Source organism: Colobus angolensis, unplaced genomic scaffold (assembly GCF_000951035.1).
Source record: "Colobus angolensis palliatus isolate OR3802 unplaced genomic scaffold, Cang.pa_1.0 Scaffold121, whole genome shotgun sequence".
In the NCBI taxonomy this organism is placed as follows: domain Eukaryota; kingdom Metazoa; phylum Chordata; class Mammalia; order Primates; family Cercopithecidae; genus Colobus; species Colobus angolensis.
The window spans coordinates 8820934-8844891 of NW_012113253.1; the positions used below are offsets into that span (position 1 = coordinate 8820934).

At 35.5% G+C, this 23958-nt stretch overlaps 1 protein-coding gene and 1 pseudogene across 1 annotated transcript in view; one reads left to right on the forward strand and one right to left on the reverse strand.

Annotated features, from left to right (window-relative positions):
- Positions 1–23958, reverse strand: part of VPS13B (vacuolar protein sorting 13 homolog B (yeast)) — an 873819-nt gene that overhangs the window by 611990 nt on the left and 237871 nt on the right. The gene's annotated exons all lie outside the window — the stretch shown is intronic.
- Positions 9189–22976, forward strand: LOC105504432 (annotated as a pseudogene).

The following is a 23958-nucleotide window of genomic DNA, read 5'->3' on the forward strand; positions in this document are numbered from 1 at the left end:
ACGCAGGAATGGGAACATCACACACCTGGGCCTGTTGGGGGGTGGGGGGAGTGGGGAGGGATAGCATTAGGAGATATACCTAATGTAAATGACAAGTTAACGGGTGCAGCACACCAACATGGCATATGTATACATATGTAACAAAGCTGCATGTTGTGCACATGTACCCTAGAACTTAAAGTATAATAAAAAAAAAAACAAAAGGAAAGAAAAGAAACCCTCATACATTGCTGTTAGGAATGTCATATGGTCCAGCTGCTACGGAAAACAATTTTGCAGTTAATCAAACGTGACCATATGATCCCGCATACATCTCCTATGTAAATAACCAAAGGAACTGAAAATATATGTCCACACAAAAGCTTGTACAAGAATGTTCATAAAAGCATTATTCCTAATAGCCAAAAAGTGGAAATAACTCAAATATCTACCTCTTGATGAAGAAACAAAATGTAATATAACCATACTATGAAATATTATTCAGCCATGAAAAGAAATGAAGCACTGAAATATACTACAAGAATAAACCTTGAAAAAATTATTCTTAGTGAAATAAATCAGATACAGAACATTACATATTCCATGATTCCATTTATAGAAAATATTCAAAATCAGGATTCCACAGAGACACTAAGTACATTAGTCATTGCCAAGGGCTGTGGGGAAATGGGAATGGGGAATGATTGCTTAATGGGTATGGGGCTTCTTCTGGGGAGATAAAAATGTTCTAAAATTAGACAGCGGTGATAGCTGCACAGCTATAAGAATTTATTAAAAACTCCTGAATTGTACACTTGAAAATAGCTATATGATACGTTTTCTGTTATGTGAACTTTATCTCAATATTTTTTTAAAAAACTGGTTATTTTAATGTCAAACAAAGTAGGTTTAACAGGAAAAAAATCCTAAGAGCCAATCCTCTGAACAGACACAGCAATTTGAAATATGTATAAACCAAACAACATAGCTATAAAATATGTGAAGCAGAAAGAGATAGAGCTGAAAAAATAAATCTACAACTATATTTGGAGACTTCGATACCCCTCTCAACAACAAACACAACAACTAGACAGAGTGTCAGCAAGGATACAGACAATGTCAAAAATGCCATCAACTAATAAGCTGTTTCTAGGTTACAGAACAGCAGAATACACATTCTTTTCAAATGCCCATGAGACAGCTAACAAGGTAGACAATATTATACTGGACCAGAAATGAACAGAATTAAAATAAATGAAGTTATACAGAGTTTGTTCTCGGACCACAATAGATTCAAATTAGAAATCAATTTTTTAAAAAGTAGTAGGAAAATTTCCCCAAACTTGGAAATTAAACAGATCTAAATAGTCCATGAGTCAAAGAGGAATTCTCCAATGAAACAGAAGACAAAAATTGAATGAAGATATAATGTATCAAAATTTGTGGGCCACAACTAAAGCAGTACACAGAGAGAAATTTATAGCACAGAATGTGCACAGTAAAAGTAAGTCTTAATTCCATAATCTAGCTCTCACCTAAAACACCAAAAACACCAAAAACATGGAAAGCAAAATAAAACCAAAGTAAGCATGGGCAAAAAATAACAAAGGTAGCCGAAATCAACAAAATTTATATTCAAAATTCTAAAAATAAAAAAATTGTTTAAAATTTTAAATTGATTTTTTAAACGTTTTTTAAAGACCAATAAAACTGAAAAAACTCTAATAAGAGAGAAACCATAAATTACCAATATAAGGAATGAAATGGGATATCATCTTAAGTTTACTATTTGAAAACAAAAATTACTATATGGGTAATTCTATAAAGAAGTTTACTAAACAATATATTTAAGGAACATGATTAAATAGGCGTTAACAAAGCCATGATATTTATCCACCAATTCCTTCTTCCTATAACCATGTTAGACAAACCACATAGGCCAAATCTGGCCCACTTCCTGCTTGTATAAATAAAGCTTTATTGAAACACAGTCACATCCATTCATTTAAAAATTAAACATTCAGGCCGGGGCAGTGACTCACGTAATCCCAGCACTTTGGGAGGCCAAGGCAGGCGGATCATGATGCCAGGAGATGGAGACCATCTGGCTAACATGGTAAAACCCCGTCTCTACTAAAAATGCAAAAAATTAGCCAGGCGTGGTGGTGGGCACCTGTAGTCCCAACTACATGGGAGGCTGAGGCAGGAGAATGGCATGAACCTGGGAGGCAGAGCTTGCAGTAAGCTGAGATCACGCCACTGCACTCCAGCCTGGGTGACAGAGCGAGACTCTGTCTCAAAAAAAAAAAAAAATTTAAACATTCAACTACCATATAGCCCAGCAACTGTATTCTGAGGCATTACTCCCAGAGAAATGAAATGCATGTTCACACAAAAACTTGTATATGTTTATCACAGCTTTATTGTAATAGCCAAAAACTGGAAACAACAAATATGTCCTTCCACAGATAAACTATTTAACAAACCGTGGTACATCCATACCATGGGATATTATGAGCAATAAAAAATGAATGAACTGTTGATACACACAACAACTTAGCTAGATCTCTGGAGAAAACCAAAAGGTCCCATAATATTAATATATGATTCCTTTAATATCAGATGTCCAGAAAAGGAAAATCCATAGAGACAAAAGTAGATAAGATTAGAGGATACCAGGGGATGAGGGAGAGGAGGAATTACAAGCAATTACTTAAAAGCTATGGGGTGTTTTTATGGAGTGATATCAACATTTTGAAACTGAGGCCTGGTAGTTGCACACTGTGAATGCACTAAATACCACTGAATCATACACTCTAAAATAGCTGATTGCATGTAAATGTCACCTAATAAGGGGAAGCGGGGTTAGGGGTGAGGGGGAAGCTCAAGGGAGGGAGACATGGAGGCACTGAGGGATGGGAGGGAGGGAAAACCAATTAATCAATCAATCAGTGACAGTTTAGAAAGAAAACCATCTGGTTCAAATATTTAGAACCTAAGACAAACTCAAAAAATGCCTATTTGTTATCCTTTTAATGTCCCTTTTAGTTTATAAAAATTCACTCATAAGAGAATGTTCAGCGTTAAAACAATAAGCAGGTACTTGTTCTCTGTAAAAGTGTCAAAAAAGAGAAATATAGCGGTTTGTATATCTAAGTGAGATCACTGCAAATCTTTATGAACTAATACACATTTTAATGCTTTATAATGTTTATCAACCAACTGCAGAGTTATCCTAAAGAGAGTTATTGTACATTACAAAATTTATTCAATCTTAATGCCTATAAAATGTTCAATCGTTCTTGAAGAAAAGCTGAAAAAAACTACCAAGAAACGTATTTAGAAAGTCCTTCAAAAATATTTTCAAATGCAGATATATATCTTTCTATATATGTATACATTGAAAGAAATTTTGGAGAGATTCATTTCCTTATCATTAACAAATAAGAACTTTTTTCCTCTTTCCCTGAAAAAAGTCTTTCATAACCAAGTCACACACAAATTTCATAACTATACAATGTTATAGGGACAGGCTATTATACCAAAAGAATATTAAACATCAATCCCTGAATCATTAAAGAAATATCTTAATAGTTTTAGTCTCTTTATCTGGTTAGAGCACTGGAAGCTAAGTGGTGTCTGTATAAACCAATCATTTCACCAGCAGTTTTATATTACTTTAAAGCCTCATATAAAAAGCACCTGCCTAAAGTGAGTAATGGAGTTTTATATTCATTGCACTTAGGAACAGTGTATGTAACCTATTCCGTTTTCCTCCCTTGTGGAATATATTTCAGCTTATATTGCACAACACATTACCAATGCATATAAAGACTCTCTGATCAGCCATTTGGACTGCCGTCAGCAACCTGCGTGATTGCCTTATTTTTTTCCCTGCCCTAAATAACATATTCACTTTATTTAACAAGTGAAATGAAAAAAGCAATGTAAGATAGTGATCTTTCTTAATGAATAGAGAAGACATGTATGTATACTAACTATAGTTGTAATACAAATGCTAAGACACCAGCCTTGAACAAAATTTATGTAGTTAATAGTTTAAAAGCAAACTAGTCAAACACATCATTCCTGGGGAATAACACAGAACCAATACAGGACATTTTGGGTCTGTTTTCTCCCTTGAGCACCCACAATTTAAAAATTATTATGACTACACTACCAGCAAAAGCCAAGATAATTTCAATCTATTAAAGATCAAGAAGTAGAAAAAACTATTATTAAAATTGGATCAACCTCGTATCTGACAGACCACTGAGATATTTTCAAGACACAAATATCACAGGCATTGCCCAAACTCCCTGAAACAGGAATGAAGGCAAACTTTTGAAAGAGTAATGATGATGAAAATATGGTATGCTGTTTTGTAGCTTAGATCTAAACATTAAGTACAAACAATGAGTAATGAAGGTTGATAGTAATTCCAGAAATGAAAAAAAAATTAAGGGATTTTCTGTAATTATACAATGATGACTTGGTAATATTCTAAATTACAACAATGTCTATTTTAACAGAAGGAGTTAAAAAAAAAAAAACTGAACATGCACAAATCAAAAGCTCCACACTGTCCCTTACTAGTATCTTCATGCAATAACTGAAGGCCAATAACTAGAGTCAATTAATGAACATTTACTTACACCCAACTATGCAAAATTAACTATATTAGGGGTTGAGGATTTTAAAGAGCTATAAAATACAGTGCCTGCCCTCAAACAGCTCACTATTAGGCAAGAAATAAAAAGGTAATCAAAAATATCTAGCTAATTCACCAATGGATTACCTGAAGTAGCAACAAACATGAAATATGTGCAAAACTGTTGATAATCAGAGCTCATAATCTTTTTTTATTTGTTTTGGTTTTTTTTTTTTTTTTGAGACAGAGTTTCACTCTGTCACCAAGGCTAGAGTGCAGTGGTGAGATCTCGACCTCCCGGGTTCAAGTGATTCTCCTGCCTCAGCTTCCTGAGTAGCTAGGATTATAGATGCGTGCCACCACGCCTGGCTAATTTTTGTATTTTTAGTAGAGATGGAGTTTCACCATGTTGGCCAAGGTGGTCTCGAACTCCTGACCTCATGATCCACCTGCCTTGGCCTCCCACAGTGCTGTGATTACAGGCATGAGTCACCGCATCAGAGCTCATAATCTAAAATGGGTTTGCAAACTTTTTTTTTTTTTTTTGAGACGGAGTCTCACTCACTCTGTCGCCCAGGCTGGAGTGCAGTGGCTGGATCTCAGCTCACTGCAAGTTCTGCCTCCCGGGTTTATGCCATTCTCCTGCCTCAGCCTCCCGAGTAGCTGGGACTACAGGCGCCCACCACCTCGTCTGGCTAGCTTTTTGTATTTTTTTTAGTAGAGACGGGGTTTCACCGTGTTAGTCAGGATGGTCTCGATCTCCTGATCTCGTGATCCGCCTGTCTTGGCCTCCCAAAGTGCTGGGATTACAGGCTCGAGCTACCGCGCCCGGCCAGCAAACATTTTTTATAAAGGGTTAAATAATAAATATTTTAGGCTTTGAGGACATACAGTCTCTGTTGCATTTATTTAACTCTGCTGTTGTAGCACAAAACAGCCATGGATAATAACTAACCAGCCAAATAATGATGGTTACTCCATTCCAGTCAAAAACAGCTGATGGGCTGGATTTGGCCCATGGGTCATAACTTGCCAGTCTCTGTCCTAGAGTACTTGTTCTCAACCATGGGTCCACATTAGATTGACAAAAAGAGATTTTATTGAAAGATCGACATCTAGGCCCCATCCTCAGAGATTTCAAAACAATAGGTATGGTGTAGGGCCTGAAAGTCAGCATATATTGGAAGCTCTAACTACTGCTCTCGAGGCAAAGCGATTTTGATATGAGAAATCTAAACTTAAGTCCTAGAGTTAAAACTTGTGTTCTTGAACCCATTGATTTTTGGCCAAAGAATGGAGTAGAACCATGTTGGGCAAGTTTGGAGACCAAAAGGCTTGGTTGAGAAAGCGAGACCCAGTCTCAAAAAACAAAACAAAACAAAAAACAGTAAAATATAATTGATTTTTAATGCCAGATTATTCTGTGAGCATGAGGCACCACAGCTAGCTATATTTGACAAACAGCTGTAATCAAGAACAATTTCCTAATGTTAGAAAAACTGAAATGAGAGACAGTAAAATATTCATACCACTTTGTCTATACTCAACAAATAAATCAGGGTGGGGTGCAGGGGCTCACACCTGTAATCCCAGTACTTTTGGAGGCTGAGGCGGGTGGATCACATGAGGCCAGGAGTTTTGAGGCCAGCCTGGCCAATGGCCAACATGGCAAAACCCTGTCTGTACTAAAACAACACAAAAATTAGTAAGACATAGTAGTGAGTGCCTGTAATCCCGGCCACTTGGGATTACTGAGGTTGAGGTAGGAGAATCGCTTGAACCCAGGAGGCAGAGGTCGCAGTGAGCCAAGATCGCACCACTGCACTCCAGCCTGGGTGACAGAGCAAGGCTCTGTCTCAATAAATAAATAAGAATTGTTGTCATATTTAAGGTCAAGGCATTTGGCAAGAAAGGAATATTATGACTAAAGGAAATCAGCACAGTGGACTCTAAAAATTACAGAACTACTGACAAGTTCATTCAGATTACTTCTGAGTTCTTAGAGGTTCAAATCATGTTAATAAATGCTTAGGAAGCAGCTAGGAGCAAGACCAAAACATTCCCTTTCCTCAGGATGTTTGGATTCTAGCAGAAAATGCCTAAAGTTTATTGAAGTTTTAAATAAGTACAAGGCACAAGGCACAATACTTTATATGAGTTTTTAATACCACAAAACAACCTAAGTTAATAAACAGCCACTATCACCACTGAAAAACTAAGGATTTGGTAGGTTAAGTAACTTGTTCAAAAATTACACAGTATTATCAAACTGGAACTTAAATCCAATTTGACACTGAGGACTGTGTTCTTAAACACTATGTTACATAGATCATTACCTATTAAAAACAATTACAATACTAAATTGATTGTGAAACAAGAGAGAAAGCACAAGAGAGCCAAAAATAAGAGAGAATGAATCAGTAACATTCACTTACGGTTCTCTATATCATAGACATAAGCTCTGGTACGAAAACAAAGAAGGACTACTCAATTACTTCTCATGTGTTCCTCACTACAAACACATGCATCCATGCACTACACATGTACACATATTTTAAATATCTAAACTTTTTTAGATATTTAAGATAGTGTGTCTTAAAGATAGTGTGTTATCTTCTTCAGTAGTCTTCTGTCATGAGGTACTCATTTAGCTAATGTAATATAGTCCTTCTTCCTGTTTAGTTTAATGAGTAGGCACTTATATGGACTAATACTGTTGAGAAATAACTTTGCTGATTCAGACTCTCATAAGTTTATCATTTTGAGATTTATGGACAAAAATGATGAATACTCTTAGTGTTATTGTAGAACTATCTTCTAAAATATGACTGTTTTACAGATAGATTCAGGTATCTTTCAGATTCTGATCTAAATAACTCCAAAGGAAAAAATGTGAGGATAACTTTTTTAAATGCATAGATCCTCAGAATATTTTTCTCCATATGAATTTTTGTTCTGTAACCATGGTAGATTTTATGTGCTGAAAAGTGTGTTATATCTAGCATATGCTAATTTTAAAATCCACTTAATAAAGCTGCAAGAAAAATACTATTTTTAAAGAAGCAAATTCCAACATCTACAAATTAACAATTAACTCTAAAAACTACTTATAAAAACTAGACTGTTCAAGGTTCCTTGCTTTTTTAATACCAGTAATTCTTAATGCAACTTGAAATATTTATAATCTTGTAAGTTTCAAAGAATTTTATAACTTGGCTTAATTTGTGAGAAAACAGCTTATATGAATGCCAGTTATACTTCTTTGGAAAGACAAATGTAAACCTATTTAGTGATCTGATTTTCTCTTTCATCTTGTCTCCAGTTTCTGTGTAGATTTATAATGTTCATTGTTTCCAATTTTAACAAATCACCTAATGGCAGAAAGGAAAATATGTTAACCTTAGAATTATTTGCAGTTGGAGAAATCCCTTTTGTCTGGCCCATACAGGGCCTGCAATCTGTTTTAAACACAGATTGTCTGTCTTTCGTCTGACAGCCACCAAGCTGCACAAATTACTTTCTGCCTGTTCACCTGTTTGCAGCTGTGTCTATAAGCTAAAGATTCTGCAGTTGACTTGACCAACCACTTCAGGATTGATGACATGTGCTGCTGATAAAGTGAGCAATTTGAAGAAATTACTGGCTATAGTTATTGAAAGACATCTGGGCATGAGCTGAGAACTAGAAGCCTTCAATCATGTGCTTGCAACCTGCAGTGGCGGCAGCAGTGTTTGAAGTGATATCCTACTAAAGGCAGTTGGCCCTAGCACTAAATAACCAAGCAATGTATTGAACATAATCTCTCAAATAAGTAATAAAAGATTCTTTTAGCTATAAAAATTTGAGGTTTGGTCCTTTCTTTAAAATATATTTTCAGGAAAAAACGTAAGGCATCAGTGAAGCTTTCTTATGTCTATCCTTTTCTGAGCTAACCTTACATGTATATTTCCTATGTAATGAACTTTTTCAAAGTGTTACTACTACTGCTTTAAAAAAAGTCAACTATTATTGAACACCTACTACATGCTCCACACCCTGACCATAGAACAGCTTTATGTCCATTATCTTATTATTAATACTCATATCAATATTAATCAGAATTACTATTCCCTTTCTCTGGTAGAAAAATTAAACTACACTAAAGCTCCAGGAAACCAGTCTAATAACATACAACTGTGTGTTACAGGGCTAGAATTTTGTATGTCTCCTGATCAAGAGTTAATTCAAGTATACCATACTACCTTTCATTTGGGAAATTGATGTACTTGGTTTCTTCATGCACTTTTTAATCATACAAGTAATTGTATATTTTGTAAGAAACATCTTGTCCCTCTAGTCCATCTTTCTGTCTCATTATATAAAACTTATTCCAAATCAAACTTTCTTCATGAATTAAGATGCCTGACTTAGTCAAAATTTAGACTTTAAGCCTAAGGGACAATGCTAAAAGCTCAGGCCTTTCCCGCATTTGCTGAAATTTAATTATAGTAAAAGTTCAAGTAAAATCATGCTAGAAAAAATAGCAAATATACATCCCTTTATGACAAAAAAAGGCATCATGCCTACCATTGAAGAAAAAGGAATGATGCCTATTAAACACTATGTAAATTTTTAAAGTCATTACAAACTATTTACAAGTTTGACACTATCAATAAAAATAATAATTAGGGAAGCATACAAAATGTCAGTAAAATATAGTCAAATAAGGAACTATGATAAGGCAATTCTTAAGTAAAAAATCAGAACTCAATTATAACTTACATTAATATCAGAAGAATCAATATATCTAGATATACTTATGTGAAAGACAAATCCAGTGTGTTTCAAATGCAAAACTGAATACAAGATTATATACGACAACATATTTTTACAGTACCATTAAAATTTTCTAATAAGAAAATTAACATGATTTTGAAAAGCACTTGAACTACTTTGCTCCATTTGCAAATATTTATAAACTTATACATATAAAATGATACAAAACAATAAAGAGGTTATAAATAAAACAAAAACAAATATAACCATTCTGATAACAGTTATTGTTGAGCAATGTTTAAAAATTCTTAATTTGTACATATATTTCAAATATAGTAAAAGTCAATCCTTTTGAAAATGATTCAACTGAAACATATCTATTAATATTAGAAACCAATTATATATGGGCCGGGCATGGTGGCTCATGCCTGTAATCCCAGCACTTTGGGAGGTCGAGGTGGGTGGATCACCTGAGGTCAGGAGTTTGAGACCAGCCTGGCCAACATGGTGAAACCCCGCCTCTACTAAAAAAAAGTACAAAAATTAGCTGGCCATGGTGGCAGATGCCTGTAATCTCAGCTACTCGGGAGGCTGAGGCAGGAGAATTGCTGGAACCCAGGCGGCAGAGGTTGCGGTGAGCCAAGACGGCGCCATTGCACTCCAGCCCGGGCTGACAACAGCGAGACTTCATCTCCAAAAAAAAACAAAGAAAGAAAAAGAAAAAAATAATAAACCAATTATATATGGAAAAAATCACTGCTTCATAAGCAATGATAGTTCTTAGAGAAAATGAATATATCCAACACTAATTTTTAAAAAAAGCTTCCACTCTAATCTACATTTACACTTAAGTAACATATAAAGTATCTCATTTGCAAATATTAATTTGAAGATCAATTTTCTAATAATCAAATCATTATTCTTGTTTGGGATGGACACAGTCAAATATATTTCTTCATTTAGTTAGAGAAGACATATTAAAAGAAACAAAAACAATTGCTTCTTTCAAAGGTTCTTTTGAATAACTGGCTTTTCCACTATTTTTATATTGGTTTTAAAATTTCCCTAGACTTGGGAAATACTATCCCTGGTATTTATAAACACTAGTATTTCTTTCAGAACAAATTTAAATACATTCTAAAAATGGCAAAAAATGCACCATCCTTTCAACTTGTTAAAATCAAATGTACTTGAAAAATAGAATAGCCAAAGCCTTCAAGTCAAGTAATTATATAAATTTGTCTTTCACATTTCAGTATTCATAAATTGGGATTTCATAAAGACCTGACTGACTCTAGCCACAAAAGAGAATATATATCATTCATGATTATAACACATCAAAACTTTACTTATCAAATGATATAGTAATAACAACATTATTATATACAGGATAATAGTTAAGAAATACCATCTCTATCACTATCCTTCTTCCTCTCTTTCCTAATGATATTATGAGTTCATATTTTTAATAGCAGCTTTTATTTTAAAAGAGCTAAGTCATGAGAATATTCTTACACACCACTTCATAACTTTGACACAAAGTACGTATAAAAAGATTAGACTTTATTTGGTATAAAATCAGTTGGCAGTTTTACATCTGTGCATGCAACATAAATACACCAGCTGGCATCTCAAGCACACACACATATGGACTTCAAAACAGAAACTTCCTTATTTGCAGCACTGCCAGGGTAATTTTGTATCCCCTGCATACTACAGCTATTTGTCAGGCCCCTGCAGGTGTGCACTGCACATAAACACACAGCTGTAGTCCAGCAAGCCAAGTGTTCCATCAAACACATAAAGGGAGACCTCAGCAGTTGGATTAGTCATCCCTACAACAGGTCCAGAGAGAACAATATGGGTTAGTATTTTTGGAAAAAGCATGGATGGGAAATTTATGATTATGCTAGTTTTACCAAATAACTGGTAGATTGTGTCATTTTAAAAGCAATGCCTACTTATTAAGTTTTTGTTAGAATAGCTGGAGAAAGTGAATTTTTTTAGTTTTAAATATAAATAATAATGTGGTTTATGTACAAATTAGTTTATTAAGTGTAAAATGTAAAAAGAGTTTTCAAATAGTTTTTAATTTTTGGAAGTTGTTGCAACTGCATGCTTTGGTTATAATATTCACAAATCATAATGAGTACATATATTTAAAATATTTACCAGTTCTATGTTACACTTCACTATACTTATAATCCCTTTTATTCATATGTACTTTAGATGAACTTTCCATTTCAAGCTAATTGAGCTCAAAATTATGTATTAGACAACATTTAACTACCTAACATTGCACGCTGTATCAGACTGTAAGGAAATACTATTAAAATATTTAGTTCTCAAGTACATTATTAAATGGCTAGGTAATATATAAAAATGTAAGACATGATCATGATCACTATAGAAATCATCTAAGAGCTGCCAACCAAATTAAATGAGGTCTTATTATTATTCTTTAAAATACCTGGTAAGTATTTCAAGCAGTTGCTAATTATGGCTGCCTTAACCACATTTCCCCAAAAAATGCCCAGAGTCCACCTGGCAGTTGACAAAACATAAAGATAACTTAGAAAATGAGCTTGAATGCACCATGCCTAATATACTAATCTTCAGTGAACTTTGAGGTCAAAGCGTTAGCAATCAAAAAACAGCAGTCTCTGGCGTTAGGGGATTCACATTTCCTCTTATCTGGAATGCATAAAGGGACTTAGAAGTTACATTAATCTGATACAAATCCCACCCCTTTACATGAAGCCTAACTTTATTAAGTATTATTTTAACTGAGCCACCAAAATACCATCTAAAGTAGCAAATAAAGTAAATGAGGAGGAAAGAGTGAAAGCTTTATACTTAATTTATTTAAAGTAAATTATTACATATCTTGTTCTGTTTAAACAGAAAATGCTTGGATTCAACCTGAATCCCCTCATTACTGTTGGGTCCCTTAAGTATGATCCATGGCTCCTTAAAGCTTTCTAGTAGCCTTAGATGCTTCAGATTGGTTCTGGCTGAACTGATTCTTAACCTCAGAACTTCTCTTTATCTGCAATTCTGTGTCAATTATTTAAATCATATCCCTTGGCTCAAAATACTGTCATCTAGAAAAGAGTGAAATGCTGACGATGAGTAAAATATCTTGGTCCTTTCCATAATAAAATATATTTAAGACAAATTTTAATTAAAAATACCTGTTCTGGTTATTTGTTGCTATGGAAATGCTCCAAAACTAAGGTTTAAAAACAAGAATCTATTATTTCTCTCTTACAGTTCTGTGGAATTTTCTAGACTTATCTGAGTGGTTCTTGTTTTGGTCTCACTCATGTAGCTGCAATCAGATGGTGGCTTGGGCTGGAATCATCTGAAATTTCAATCGAGCTGGAGATCCAAGATGGTTTTGTCACTCATATGTCTGATAACTTAGCTGGAATAACTGCAACAGCTGAGAGTCAGAGAAGCATTTCTCTCTCTCCTTCCTTACAATTAGCCTCTCTATGTGACTAGCTTAGGCATCCTCACAACATAGCAGTTTCAGGGATACTGGCCTTCACATATGGTGGCTGGCTTCTCCCAGAGCACATATGCCAGGTGACTCGCATGGAAAATGCAAGGCTCCTTATAACCTGTCCTCAGAAGTCAAACAGTATCACTTTCACCATAAGCAAGTCAAAAGCAAGTCACAGGGCCAGCCCAGATTTAAGGGGAAAGGCCAATAGAAGAGCATAAATACTAGGAGGTCTGACTCATAGCCATCTTTTGAGGCTGACTACCTCAGTATAGTAAACAATATGATTTTTTTAAAACCCCAATATTTTCTATTGTTTGCTAACAATCTGTTAATGATTCAATATTTTAATTTCATAATTATTTTGTTGTTTACTAATGCTACTAGTTTCCAAGGATTTGATTATAAACTATGACAAAAGTACAGCAAAGTATATCATTTTTTTCAGATTCGTTTCCCTGACTCATCAGAAACTAAATCTATCTTTAAACAATCAAATATTGAAGGTTTGGCTAAATTGCCAAAAAGGATCAATCTTTATTTTGGGAGTTTAAAATATTAACTCCCAAATATTGAAAAATTTGTCACTTACTTAAATGAATACTATCTCGTTGCTTTAAAGTACTATATTTAGTAAATAACTGCCAGGACTTTCCAAAGATCTCTTCAAGGAAATGCATTGGGAGTGGGGGTTATGGGGAGAACAGGGTAAATTATCATAGACAGAAATAGCCAGCTACTATAAATATACACACACACACACACACACACACACACACACACACACACACACCCTGAAACCATAATGGGCATAATAATCTTGTTTATGGGAGGTTAAGAGCAACTCTTATAATGTTAAGAGCTAAATTAAAGGCTACATTTCCCCATACAATTAGAAAAAAAAATTGGAGAGACAGTAGAAATAAGGAACAGAGAAGAAAAAAGTAATTTTAAAAGCTTTTATTTATTTGGTAGGTGGTATAGCTCCTCCTCCCCTCATCTGAAAGACACAAAACATAAAAGGTAAAACTCATAATTACATGAGTTTTTAAAAGTATATAAAAGGTAGGTCTCACATGCTCCATTTTCCCAAGACATAATAAATCATAGTTGTTTTATATGAATTCTTCTCAATTTTTCAAACCAAAACTACCACTCTACCTATTCACCTACCTATATATCCATCTATCAGTAACATATATACATGCACACACATACATGAATACAAACATCCTTCTCTAAAAAAGAAAGGTAAAGTGGTGCTATAAGAATACTTGTTTTTCACTTAGAGCCTATTAATCTATCCTACTTAGTGGAATAGTTTAATAATTTTACTGATAACATTAGTTTAGAATTAGAATAGTTTATTAATTTTACATAGCATAATACCACACAGTATAGAAATATGTTATATTCATATAACATCGATAAACCACATAAACATTCTGTTTTTCGAAAGAAACCAGATACAAAAGAGTATATATTGTATAGTTCCACTTACATGAACTTCCAGAATCGGAAAACTGAGCCTATGATGACAGAAATCAGAATAAGAACTGCCTATGGGGATGATGATCAGGATGGACTGCAAGGAGGCAAAAAGAAACTTTCTGATACTGCGTTTGGAAAACTTTGATATTTTTGGTTCTAAGACAGAATCAAGTTAAGTAACAACATACTATTTAATACTTTTGCTGCTTTTTATTCAACTGCAAATAATTATCTTAAAATGTAAGTCATTATTACCTGAATTTGGAAATATTGGAGGAAACTGAGGTTCTGACGTCAAGTAACTTAACCAAAATCCCATGTCTAATCAGGTAGATGCCATACCTAATACTCAAGCTTGCACAGTCCTATTTCAGGGCTATTTTTTCTTCCTTTATCAATATTCCACTTCTTAGATTATATTACAAATTTCATTGGAAGTTCTCGGCTGTTCTCTTTAAGTGAAAGAAGTAGGAACAACAAAGACAAATCTATAGTTAAAACTTAAGGGCCTTAAAAAAAAAAACTACTTAGGCCTTAAAAAAAAATACTTAGGCCTGGCACTGTGGCTCACACCTGAAATCCCGGCACTTTGGGAGTCTGAGGTGGGAGGATCACTTGAGCCCAGGAGTTCGGACTGGCCTAAACAACATAGTGAGATCCCATCTCCACAAAAAAAAAATTTTTTTTTAATTAGCTGGGTGAGGTGGCATGCACCTGTAGTCCCAGCTACTTAAGAGGCTGAGGAGATAGCAGCACTTGAGTCCTGGAGACTGAAGCTGCAGTGAGCTGTGACCACACAACTACACTCCAGCCTGGGTGACAGAGCAAGAACCTGTCTCAAAAAAAAAAAAAATTAAAAATTCAGAATTTGAAATTACACTGTGAAATCTTCCTTGTGGTAAAAAATAAACCTTACAGGATTACAACACAATTGATGTAATGAATTGTAAAGAAGCAAATAATTACAAACAATTGAAAAAATAACTTTCAATTTGTTAGCACATTGATTGTGTTTTGATGGTAGATTTATAGATGCTTTTTATTTCATTCTATGTGTTTTCCATATTCTATAGTCTATTTTTATGATAACAAGTATATAAAATGTTATTTATTTTATAAAGGAAATTCATTAAACTGAAATACACATTATTTTTGATCCACAATCCTGCATCTTTAATAAAACAGAAAGAAAATGAATGCATAGAGATCTATAAGCAAAGTTATCTGTTGCACCATTATGAGTAGTAACGAAAAAGGGGAAATGTCTTAAATGTTCATAAACAGGAGAAGTACTGAAGAAATAATGATACTCTCTTATACTATGGCATAGTACACAGTTATTAAGAAGAATAAGTTATAATTATACAGTTATGCTGGAACAACAACCACAACATGGTGTTTTAAAAAAGCAAGTTCCAAAATATGCAAATAATCACATTAAAATACATACTCAACACAAACCTACACGTGTGTTTATGTTTGCATCAGCATAAAGAAAGTGAGGTGGGAAAAAAAGGGATGAAAAGGATATTAGCTTTTTAAAAATATTTCTGTGCATATTAATGCACTGTTTCACATATTAAAGTGAATATGTATTACTTTAACAAAAATTGTAAAAGGTAAAAAACAAAGTAAATGTCTAAGCTTTGTATTTTTTATAAGCAGCATATAATCAAGAAATAACCAAGATTAAAAAGAAAGTTATCCCCTACAAAGTCAGTTAGGGATATATACTATATTTCAACATTTTTTAAATTGTCTATTCTTTAAAAACCAAACAGTTTACTAGAAAGATAAAGATATACCTAACTATTACAAATGAGGCATTAGTGGAATACCAGAAATACCAAAGTGAAATGAGAGTAATATTGTTGATGTTTCTTTTTGCACAGACTGTAATAAACAAAACCACATGTAACACAGTTTGCTCAGCAAAGTAGGGTACCCAGATGATAAGAATAAAGTCATTTGACTGATTTTGTGAATTCTAGGTGAAATGTCATGCATTCAATAAGTAATATTTAATTCAATGTACTTAAGATTACTCTAAATTTATGACAGAATTGGATATAACCTGTTGAGAACCTCAGATTTACACAGAATGTGTCAGCCACACCACTCAATGGCCAGGAGAATAAGGGTCAGTCGTTAGTATCTGAATTACATATTACTGACATACACATTATTTTCCAATTTGTTATCACATTGGAATGTGATAACATTGGGATGCTCATTAAAGGTCAAATGTAAAGGCCTCACCAACAAAAACAGGACTGACCTAAGAACCTGTATTTTAGCATGAACCAAAGTGATTCTTACTCAGGTGAAAGTCTGAGATATTGTCTCATGTAATTCAGGTAAGCCAAATAAATACCTTCCTCTCTCAGTAGATTTTTGGAGAGGGGGAAAAGATGTTTTTCCTTTCCCTTGTAAGATTCTAAATATAAGTTTTACCATATAACATATAAATAAATAAGAAATTTACTTTTAGATATATCACTAGAATGATAGTCTAGTCTTATCATTCACTAGATAATAATTATAGGGAAGCAAAATGCCACCAGTTGGCATATTACACGTTCTGCATATAATGCTACTTATTTTCCAAGACCCAGTTATTCTGTTAGCGCTTAAAAACAACTGTTTTAGTTTTATTATGAATTGAAATAAGATAAACTAGCCAATAACTGTCAGTATTAACATGAAGCATCTGTACATTTCAGACTTTTTTAGAATTTTCATATAAAGTTAATTTCTCATAAGTTTTTTTCAATATAAATTTTATTATAGTCTAACATCCTTTAACTTATTTTTTATTCTACAAAGCAAAGCCAAAATACACTGGAAGAAAAGTTCTTACCAAAATTTATTCTATTTTTATCAGCAACTCGGTCCAGATTAACTCATCCTACAGAGCTGAGCTCAAGCATCATCCTTCCACCTAAGCTTGCCCCATGTCCATTAGTTTTCCTCTAAACTCCCCCCAGGCTGGACTAAGAAGTAATATTTAAACATTTAATAAATGTTTCCTAAATCTAAAAATAGTAAATACTAGAACCAGAATCTTCTCATTCAAAACATATTTATTTTGTGCTTATTAACTAAAGATACTGTCTTTTCACACACACACACACACACACACACACACACACACTCCCACAAACTCTTACACTAACTTAGAGAAATATACAATTAATATATGTACTATGACAGTGGAAGTATAGGGCACTTTGAAATTATAAAGGTACCCCTATCCTGGTCTACAGAATTAATATTCAAGGATAAAGAAAAGTAAACCAGAAAATAGGGTGAGGGTAGAGTAAATTGAAGTACTCCAGGCAATGGAAGAGCATGACCTACAAACCTAAGGAAGGAACTAGGACTGCCTAGAGGCCTATTACAGAAGCTTACTGGTAGTACTGCCTATAGGAAGTAGGGATGAGAGCAGCAAGACCTGAAATTGGAGAAATGAAGGCCATCAAGAGTTTCAGAAGGAGTTTGCCATTCTTAATTAAAAAGAAAAGGAAAAAAAAAACTGCATAATGCAGGTTAGGTAAGAAAATACTTTCTTTTCTCGTATGAATTTTTTAAAATTTATTTTACTTTATTTCAATAATTTTGGGGGAACAGGTGGTTCCCCCAAAACTTACATGGATAAGTTCTTTAGTGGTGATTTCTCTAATTTTGGGGAACCCATCACCCAAGCAGCATACACCACTATACCCAATGTGTAGTCTTTTATCCCTCACCACCACCCTCTCAACTAATTCTATATCCCTGTGGTATAGCCTATAATCCAAAAACATTCGTGACTTTTTCTGTTTCAGTCATTAATTTTATTAAATATTTATTTTTTCATTTCTTATTTTTCACCGACAATGTATTTACATGGCCTGTTTTGCTTTTCACTGAAACATTTTCCTTGCCTCCACTTTACATTAGCCTGGTTGCTTACCCCAACATTTTGACAAAAACCCTCAACTATTACCCTTGCATTGTCAATGTATTGAAAGATAACAGTGATAATATGTTAAAGAGATATAATCCTCTATTTTTATAGTAATTTTTGCATTTTTAATCAAGTAATCCAAAAAGTACCTGTAAAAGCAAACACAAAATACTTGGGGGGAAATACTATCAGGCATCTCATTTACTTCAAAAGTTAAGGTGTTGTATTATTCCATTTTCACACTGCTGATAAAGACTGAGCAATTTACAAAAGAAAGAGGTTTAATTGGACTTACACTTCCATGTGCCTTGGGAAGCCTCACAATCATGGGGGAGGGCAAGGAGGAGCAAGTAACATCTTATGTGGATGGTGGCAGGTAAAAAATGAGAGCTTGTGAAGGGGAATGCCTCTTTTTAAAACCATCAGATCTTGTAAGACTTATTCACTATCATGAGAACAGCACAGGAAAGACTTTCCACCAAGTCCCTCCCATGTCAAGTGGGAATTCAAGACGAGATCTGGGTGGGGACACTGCTAAACCATATCAGATGTGGTTACAGAACTGGAATTTTTGAAACTACTTTATATCTAAGATAACTTCCATAGCATTATCAAATGTAAGAAATCTCAGATCACTATACATATCACACGAGCAACGCTTCTTTTTTCTCCATTCTCCACTTGCCTTTTTAAAAACATCCAGGTGATTTTATAGGGTGAATGTAATACGACATGAAGATCACTGCTGTCTGTAGTTGGAAACATATCATTCAAATTTATCTGTTCTCTGCTTCAGGAAACATCATTTAAAAGCTACTTGGTAAAACCATTACAGTTTCACACTTTAAAGTCATTAAGAAAAGAGTTTAGAGATTACATCAAATTAAAATCAGCAAGTCAGGCACGGTGGTTCATGCCTATAATCCTAGCACTTTGGGAGGCCAAGGCAGGTGGATCACTTGAGGCCAGGAGTTCAAGACCAACCTGGCCAATATGGCCAAACCCTGTCTCTACTAAAAATACAAAAATTAGCCAGGTGTGGCGACACACACCTGTAATCCCAGCTACTCAGAAGACTGAGGCAGAGGCAGGAGAACTGCTTGAACCTAGGAATCTGAGGTTGCAGTGAGCCGAGATCATGCCACTGCACTCCAGCCTGGGCAGCAGAGCAAGATTCTGTCTTTAAAAAAAAAAAAAAAAAAAAAAAAAAAAAAAAAAAAATGACATCAACAAATGGACTAGATGGTACATCTATCATTAAAGCAAAATCCTTGAGAACTGTTTTCCAGACCTTATATAATGCCTCTACAACACAACTGACCAATGACAGTAGATGAAAAACAGTAGTGCTTTGAAGCATCAGCCAGTAAATGCCACCATGGTTTGCCATGAGTGAGATGCACAACATATTAAACCACAGTTAATTAAATCAAACCAGTTCTTGCATTGTTACAATACATCCTGTACTACTTATTTGGATACTATGCAGCTGTTTTTAAACTTTAAGATCTCCACGCCCATCTCCAGTAGATACTATTCTATTTTCATTGATTGACAATGAAATAAATAAGTGGTTACCATTGTTTTCTACTGTAGAGGGGGAAAAAAGCAAATTTTTGTTTTATGTCTCTATTATCTCTAATTCACAGTAAGTGGTTCTAATAACTATCTCATGAAAGAACTGAAGGAAAATGAAATAACACTGAAAATTTTTTTTTTTTTTTTTTTTTTGAGACGGAGTCTCCTCGCTCTGTTGCCCAGGCTGGAGTGCAGTGGTGCATCTCAGCTCACTGCAAGCTCCGCCTCTCGGGTTCATGCCATTCTCCTGCCTCAGCCTCCCGAGTAGCTGGAACTACAGGCATCTGCCACCACGCCGGCTAAATTTTTTTGTATTTTTAGTAGGGATGGGGTTTCACCATGTTAGCCAGGATGGTCTCGATCTCCTGACCTCATGATCTGCCCGCCTCGGCCTCCCAAAGTACTGGGATTACAGGCGGAAATTTTTTATATGGTAGTACTTATTTGTGTAATAAATTATGTTGAAAAGTACTCCAGTGGATTTAATGTAATGCATCACTTAGTTAAGAAGAAAATAATTGGCAATTCCTCTATGTTGAAACATAAAAACTTGTTTAAATTTTATATATAATATGCAGCCTACTAAATTATTAGTTAAAATAGAAACTAGCCTCTAAAAAAATTAAGGCTGAAAACACAGGATTTTGCTATTAAAAATACTTTCCTCTTAACTTACCCAACATTCTGTATAATTTGGGTAAATTAATAAATATGATAGGCACACAGAAGAAAAGGAATAGATTTTACTACATTCCATATTGTTAAAATACAGCACACTACTAAGCTGTGGCAAAAGCCAAATATCATCATTACAGAATGACTTTTTGGAATACAAAGATAAATGTAGAATCTAATTTAAAATAAATTTTCAAGATAAGTTTCTGTTAAGCATATTAAGAGCTGATTTTTAATATGACAGCATGGTACTCAATTTCTCACCTGCTGTCAGCTGCTACATTATTACTATAGTTTCTACACATCTGTAGTGACAAAGAAAGTGTTCAATTTCAGCTGAAATAGATGCGGGAGCAAGACTTTTTTGGTAGCATTGAAGATGCTGATACTTCTAGCAACTTATTACATTTTCTTTCCTCTATATCAACAATTCATTAATTAAAAATCTACACAGAAATGTTTGTAAAGCACTCTTGTAAAAGTCTATTATTTTAAGATTACTGAGAAAGTAAGGTGTGTTCTAGATGATCTAATTTTTCTCTAACACTTTCTTCTTTTCATACTCTTCATATTTTTTCATTATTACATTTGAGTCAAGGATTATTTTCTTGGATACTATTAATCATTTTATTCTCCTTCCTGGAACATTCTATTTCTCCCTTTAATTCAATCTTATAAATGTGAATAAATCCCAAATAGGTCATTATTTTGGGAGAATTGTTGCAATTAAATAGAAAATGTATATAGTTTAAATGTTTTATTAATGCTTGTACATTAAACAATTTTATAAATTATACAAATAATCAGGATATAATGCAACCTCTACTAATGTCTTATTTTTATTTAAATGTTTATGAACATTTTGACTTAGAAAAATTACAAAGACTTTCATCAAGTTAATAATGTACTAGGAACTCACGCACGCGCACTACCCAACTCTAGCCAGCACAAGGCTCTGCTCCCAGCCTGACCGAACCCAGCCTTGCAGGAGCCCCTTCCCGACCGGCTTGTGGAGTGGGCGCAGGGCGGCAGCAAGGCCAAGGTAAAGTGGAATTGCATGGGAAAATCATGGTTGATTACTCAGTCTCTAAAAAGGTAAGGAACAGGAAAATTCAGATTTGAAACATACCTCCTCACCTTCAGTGGGAGGTGTTGGATGCACTTTTGGCTCAATACAGGACAGTGGAGAATGTGGAACAAGTCAACACAGACACAGAAACTGCTGTTGTCAACGTCACATATGCAACAAGAGAAGAAGCAAAATAGCCATGAAGAAGCTAAGTGGGCATCAGTTCGAGAACTACTCCTTCAAGACTTCCTATATCCCAGATGAAGAGGTGAGCTCCCCCTTACCCACTCAATGAGCCCAGGGTGGGGACCACTCTTACCGGGAGCAAGGCCATGCCCTGGGGGCTCTTCTCAGGCCAGACTGATTTCCCGCTGCAGATTCCACCCAGTTTTTTGGTGCCATGATCGGAAAGGAGGGCTTGACCATAATGAACATCACTAAGTAGACCCAGTCCCGGTTAGACATCTATAGAAAAGAGAACTCTGGAGCTGAAGAGAAGCCTGTCACCATGCATGCCACCCCAGAGGGGACTTCTGAAGCATGTCACAGCCACACAATTCTTGAAATCATGCAGAAAGAGGCAGATGAGACCAAACCAGCTGAAGAGATTCCTCTGAAAATCATGGCCCACAATGGCTTGGTTGGAAAACTGATTGGAAAAGAAGGCAGAAATGTGAAGAAAATTGAACATGAAACAGGGACCAAGATAACAATCTCCTCCTTGCAGGATTTGAGCATATACAACCCAGAAAGAACCATCACTGTGAAGGGTACAGTGGAGGCCTGTGCCAGTGCTGAGATAGAGATTATGAAGAAGCTGCGTGAGGCCTTTGAAAATGATATGCTGGCTGTTAATACCCACTCCGGATACTTCTCCAGCCTGTACCCTCATCACCAGTTTGGCCCGTTCCCGCATCATCACTCTCCAAAGCAGGAAATTGTGAATCTCTTCATCCTAACCCAGGTTGTGGGTACCATCATCGGGAAGAAAGGGGCACACATCAAACAGCTGGCAAGATTCGCCGGAGCCTTCATCAAGGCCCAGGGATGGATCTTCGGGAAACTGAAAGAAGAAAACTTCTTTAACCCCAAAGAAGTGAAGCTGGAAGCCCATATCAGAGTGCCCTCTTCCACAGCTGGCCAGGTGACTGGCAAAGGTGGCAAGACCATGAATGAACCACAGAACTTAACCAGTGCAGAAGTCATTGTGCCTCATGAAAATGAGGAAGTGACTGTCAGAATTATCGGGCACTTCTTTGCTAGCCAGACTGCACAGCGCAAGATCGGGGAAATCGTACAACAGGTGAAACAGCAGGAGTAGAAATACCCTCAGGGAGTCGCCTCACAGTGCAGCAAGTGAGGCCTCCCACAGGCACCAGCAAAACAATAGATGAATGGAGGCCTTCCAACACCTGACAGAATGAGACCAAACACAGCCAGCCAGATACGGAGCAAAGCAAAGACCATCTGGGGAATGGGAAGTCTGCGAAGGCGGCCAGGGACTCTGTAGATGCCCTGAGAATCCCAGGGGCCAGGAAGGGGTAGGGAAGGTCAGCCAGGTTTGCCAGAACCTCCAGGCCCTGCCTCCTGCCTCTCCGGGCTCCTGCAGGCTTCAGCAATCCACTTCACCATCCACTCAGATCTCTCCTTAACTCCCACAACGCTATCCCTTTTGGTTGAAGTAACATAGGTGAACTTCAAAGCCAAACAAATTGCACACCTTTTTTTGTGGCAAATCTCTGTACATGTGTGTACATATTAGTAGGGGACATTAAGATATGTGGCCTGTGGGTTACACAGGGTGCCTGCAGCGGTAATATATTTGAGAAATAATATATTAAATAACTAATTCCAATTTTGAATCAACTACTAATTTTTTTTTCTTTTTAAAGAGAAAGCAGACTTTTCTAGACTTTAAAGTCTTTCTTTGGGAGGTTCACGGTGTACAGAAGAGCTTCGAGGCCACCCACACAAAATTCACCCAGGGGGAAATCTCATCAGAAGGACACTCACAGCAGTTCTGGATCATCTGTGTATGTCAACCGGAGGGATACCGTCTCCTTGAAGAGGAAACTGTGTCACTCCTTATGCCTGTCTAGCTTATACATCCATTTCTCTTTGCTTCACAGGTTTTAAACTGGTTTTTTGCATACTGCTATATAATTCTCTATCTCTCTTTCTGTTTATCTCTCCCCACCCTCTCCTCCCCTACTTCTCCATCTCCATTCTTTTGAATTCCCTCATCCCTCCATCTCAATCCCCTATCTACGCACCCTCCATCCCCCCACAGGAAAGCCGTGCTC